Source organism: Sinocyclocheilus rhinocerous, unplaced genomic scaffold, assembly GCF_001515625.1.
Source record: "Sinocyclocheilus rhinocerous isolate Xijiao unplaced genomic scaffold, SAMN03320098_v1.1 scaffold752, whole genome shotgun sequence".
Taxonomy (NCBI): domain Eukaryota; kingdom Metazoa; phylum Chordata; class Actinopteri; order Cypriniformes; family Cyprinidae; genus Sinocyclocheilus; species Sinocyclocheilus rhinocerous.
Window position 1 is genome coordinate 2,104,672 of NW_015639777.1, and position 5,525 is coordinate 2,110,196.

At 41.4% G+C, this 5,525-nt stretch overlaps 1 long non-coding RNA gene across 1 annotated transcript in view; it reads left to right on the forward strand.

The window, feature by feature from the left end:
- Window positions 1-949: 949 nt before the first annotated feature.
- The window catches only part of LOC107751916 (uncharacterized), an 11,517-nt gene continuing 6,941 nt past the window's right edge, over window positions 950-5,525 (forward strand). Inside the window, exon 1 of the long non-coding RNA XR_001641310.1 lies at window positions 950-1,043. This is a non-coding gene — a long non-coding RNA (uncharacterized LOC107751916). The remainder of the gene's footprint in view (window positions 1,044-5,525) is intronic.

A 5,525-nucleotide genomic window follows, 5' to 3' on the forward strand; every position in this document is an offset into this window, starting at 1 on the left:
TAGAGTAGTTTGAGCTACAGTAGCTCGTCTGTTGGATCGGACCACACGGGCCAGCCTTCGCTCCCCATGTGCATCAGTGAGCCGTAGCCACCCATGACCCTGTCCACCCCCTGATCCCTAAACCCACCCATCTACACCCCTAAACCTACCAATCTCCACCCCCTAGATGTGGAGCCAACCATGCCCTCTGGATCTTGTGTTCTGCAGTGAGGGGCTACTGACAATTTTGGCCCTTGTCAAACTCACTCAAATCCTTACGCTGGCCCATTTTTTTCTGCTTCTAACACACCAACTTTCAGAACAAAATGTCCACTTGCTGCCTAATATATCTCACCCACTAACAGGTGCCGTGATGAAGAGATAATCAGTGTTATTCACTTCACCTGTCAGCGGTCATAATATGCCTGATCGGTGTAAAATAGGGAAGTGCTGTTCTTTGTTGTTATTGTAACACTAGAGCACCACTAGATGTCAGTAAATGCATAGATTTGAGAATATTTCTCAACGTTTCATGCTTGACTCTTGCTATGTTGGGCAGAATGTATATATTTTATATACAAAACATGCATAATGTCAAATCAAACGGCTCCTTCTTACAAACTGTATATTTTATCTTTTGTTGTCGCCTATAAGTAAATTCCAACACGTGGAAGTAGGCCTAATGACTGATATTAAGACTTGTTATGGAAATCGAAAAACATTTGAAAACAATTAGATGCACCAATATTCCCTGAAATATGCAACAAAATACATAAGTATAGATAATGATTAAGAACAATATCCACAGGCTTGTTACTCGTCTCTGAGCCACAGCCAAGAGGAAGGCGTGCCGCGCAGATGACGTCATCAAACAGTTCTCGTGCCACATTCCCCAAATGGCGCCACGAGAGAGAGACAGAGAGAGAGAGAGAGAGAGAGAGAGAGAGAGAGAGAGAGAGAGAGATCGAGATCTCTCCACACTCTCGTTTTGTTCTGTTGCGTAGGACCCTACGGCTGGTTTTGTTCTTTGGCTTCCTCCAGTCGTCTGCAGAAAGTTTGTTGCCGTGAGTATGGTTTTCCTAAACGTTCCTTCAAGTGTGCCGCTGTTTGTCGTTCTTTCTTTGAGCTCTGTGTTTGTTTTGTTGTTTAACTCATTACTGTGTTTGGTTACTATGATAAACAACGTAAACTCATCTAAAGAGGATGACAAACGACAGCGTTTCTTCTCATTAATAACCGATAACATGTGGTTTCTTAACACAACGCGGTTCTTTTTAAGCTGACATAACGTTTAACGTGACATAACGTGTGTTTTAGCCAGTTAGCTTGATAGTAGGAAGTGTCCTTAAACTTCAGCTTGTAAACTTAACTTAAGTTAGGTCTTCTGAACGCTAAACCGAAAGTTAAACACATTACACTCATTTCAACTCCCGACTCCTAGATTTTGACTGGCTCTTGGAGAGCGATCAGTTTGTCATGTAACGTTAACTTATAACGGTAGCCACTAACAAGACCAGATGATCCGGAGTGTTTTGATGTCGTCTGTTATCTTTAACTTACTGCAATAACGTTGCATGAAATCATAAATGGCAGTTTCTCTTGTTCGCTCTTCACTTGAAGAGTCTGCTGAAGTTTGCTTAATAAAACATGCCTGTTATAGATGTTGACACATATGAGTGAAGTTTTTCTTAATTGTGTCTCGGATTTCTCTAGTGCTCTCATTGGCCTCATTAACACTGCATGATTCAAGTGACCCAATTCAGATTTTTCCTCCCATGTGGCACAGATCCGATATGACCCATGAACGTGTAAGCAGGGAAAAAAAGCACATGGGGATTCCGATATTCTCAGATCGGTTTCAGGCCTCATTCATATGTGGAAATAAATCTGATATGAATCGCTTACATGCATTTGCGCCTGCCGTGTAACCGGACAGATCGGATATTGCCCTGTTAATTCGTGTTGGATGTCAAATGTTTTTGAAACCTCTCGCAGTACAGATATATCTATTACAAATGAAACGTTTCTAGTTGACGAACCGAATATTAATTTCGTTCGTTTGTGTTACACAGACGAGCGCTTCCATCTGTTGCTAACTGTTGTGGAGACTCTATTCGTTCGGGTGAAATTACAAAATAAAATGCACACAAGCATGTTCCTGCTCTTGATATACAATCAATGATGAACACAAAACTATACGAGTTCAGATTAGAACCCAGACCCGCTAACTTAGCACGAGTTCTGTCAATAAGTTAGTAAGTCTTTGCATTCATATTCTGGACTCATCTACTTTTCTATACAAAGTATCCTTTATTAAAGGGTTCGTTCACCCAAAAATGAAAATTAGGCAGTGTTTCACAGTCAGCGGGTGTTGCAGTGCTTCAGTCCAAAAGAAGTTAAATAAAAAGCGCCCATCCATAAAAACAAAGTGTCTCACACGGCTCCGGGGGGTGAACAAAGGCCTCCTGTAGCGAATGGATGTGTTTTTGTAAGAAAAATATCCATATTCAAAACGTAATAATCACTTTCATCTAGCTTGCGGCAACAGTTGTAAACTGAAGCAGATCCGGGCTGATGACGTATGAGGTCAGCGTTGCGCATGCGCCGTGAGTCTCGTGAAAACCATAATTTTCCGATTAATCGTTTTTTTTAAATGACGTGGATTCGATATCGATTGTCAAAAGCCGTGAATCGATCTTTTCCAGTATTTATTTCAGCACACATTTAAAACAAGATCTTCAGGTGAAATGCTATAGTAATGCTATAAATCTGCGGAAGCATCTGATATCACGCATAAGGCGCCATGATTTCCGCAATGAATGAATGGCAGATGGAGGCAGTGCGCACTGTTTTGTGCACACTACATTGTGCACACTACACATACTAAAGCGCGGATGACGCTCGCGGTGCTTTCAGATTCTGCCGTCTCACTATATGATGATATGAACACGAATGTCATCTCCAGCTGCTCTGAGAGTCATTTCATTAGCATTTACCGTTTCATTTGAGAAATCTACCGTCATATCACATACACAGCATTTTAGAAATATCAATAGCATTTGTATTAAAACTATATTCACTGAATGTAATAAAAAAATCGAGAATCGAATCGAATCGAATCGAGAGCTTGCGTATCGAAATCGAATTGAATCGGGACATCTGAATCGATACCCAGCCCTACCCTTTAATAGTGTGTGCAGCATTTGGTCTTTTAAAACCACTGTCCAATGCAAAGATATGATATGATTGAGATGGGATATGGGTCACTTTTAAAAGAAGGTTTTAAAAGCAGGTTGTCAAATAAATCAGATTTGGGAATACAGATCTAAAGTGTAAATGCAGCCATTGAGGACAGATCTCAGATGGATGTCGTGCTATACAGGTGCATCTCAATAAATTAGAATGTCGTGGAAAAGTTCATTTATTTCAGTAATTGAACTCAAATTGTGAAACTCGTGTATTAAATAAATTCAATGCACACAGACTGAAGTAGTTTAAGTCTTTGGTTCTTTTAATTGTGATGATTTTGGCTCACATTTAACAAAAACCCACCAACTCACTATCTCAACAAATTAGAATACTCCATAAGACCAATAAAAAAAACATTTTTAGCGAATTGTTGGCCTTCTGGAAAGTATGTTAATTTACTGTACATGTACTCAATACTTGGTAGGGGCTCCATTTGCTTTAATTACTGCCTCAATTCAGCGTGGCATGGAGGTGATCAGTTTGTGGCACTACTGAGGTGGTATGTGTGTTTACATCATGTTGAGAAGACACTGTGTTCAAGGATACCACAGAAATACAATTCAAACCTTTTGTTGTGTGCATGGCATTTTACCAAGGACTGCTTCTCTAATCTTGGCTTTTATGTTCGTTGGCTGCTAATCTTCTTAATTTGGACTAACAAGCTCTCCAAAGCGCACAGCCTGTAAGTACGATTGATACGTTATGTGTACATTTTCAATTGAGTGCTCAAAACATGTTTATTAAACGAAGTCAAAGCCTTTTGGAAAATCTATTTGTGGTGGTGAGTTTTGATATTGTGGCGGGCAGCCACAAATAAATCAATGTATGGGATGAAATGAAACTTACCTGCTTGAACTCTTTCATTTTATCCAGGTGTCTGTCTTTAAAGTGTTTTTTTAGTTTGGTGTGTTTCCTCATTTTGAGGTTGCCATGCCACGTTGTTCACTGACAAGCTGCGCAAAACCACGATCATATTTTGCGCAGCTTGTCGGTGAACAACGGCTCTGTGTAGTTAATGCTGCTCCATGTGAAAGCCCACAGGTGATGGAGATTTACCGCTGATTACAGAATGGCTTTACTGACAAGATGCGCGTTAAATATCGCATGCGATTTATCGTGCAGCCCTATCCAGGATCAACAAAAGATGTTGATCCAGGAACATGTCTTACTTGGCAAAATCACGGCGACCACGTTTAAATATCTCTCAAGTGTCATGAACTGAAAGAGTCAATGTTTTTGTCTTTGTTTGAGATTGCCAAGGTTGCTGTCTAAAGCAGTTTTGGTTATGAAAAACCCTAGGAGGTACTGCATGTGAAATATGTTAGATTCATTCAAGAAATCTTGAAATAGGTAAGCAATAAGCATGTTGTCTTGGAATAGCCTGAATTCTTCATTTTGAGCTGGTTCAATTTAATGCGTGTGCCTTTTTTCTACCAATATTTGAAGAGTTTATTCATGCCTATAACAGTTCCTTAAAACGATGACGTCCTTTGGTCTGTGTACTTTCATGACTGCGGTTGAGGAGTCCAGATCTGCCTCCTCCCTCATTTTCCCACTAATGCAGACCAGATGGAAATTAGAGCCACTGATGCAAGCCAAGAGATAATACTCACAACCGTGTGTTCCCATGCCAGGTGCCCCCCAAACAAACACACACACACACACGCGCATACATTTTGTATCGTATAGGCGCTTCGTCCAGACGGATCCGGCGTTTTGGGAGAGTGAAACCAATATTTCTTGAAACCGGGTCCCAGAGTGGATAAATCTGAAAACGCCGCCCTTGCGTTTTCGTGTGGACAGCGAATCCGTATATTTTCTGAAACGATGACATCATCAGCCCACGTCTCGCCCCTAGTCAGACACCGCTACGTCACGTAACTGTGTCGGTTTCGTGTGGACGCAGATATTTCTTGAGACGAGGTGAAAAAAAAGATTGGATAGGGAAAGCTCTGGCTTCGTGTGGACGTAGCCTTAGAACATGTGTAATATGTTGTGGAGGTGTGGAAACCTTGCAGACATGAAGCTTCACCTTACAGACCAGCATGCATGAAAATGCCGATTATGGTCAATGACATGCAAATGAGTCGTCTCATAAAAACTGACTGCAGTGTAGGGCTGTGCGATTAATCGAAATCGCGATTTGAGACGTTGCGTTGTGGGCGCGATATTACTCTGTTCCAGAGCATATGCATGACTGCCAGCCTTGAGTTGCAGTCTTGCCCTGGGCAAGAGTGAGCGCACCTCCGTTCTCCCCAATCAGCACTGCTCTAGCCAACTGCGTAAACACCCACCAT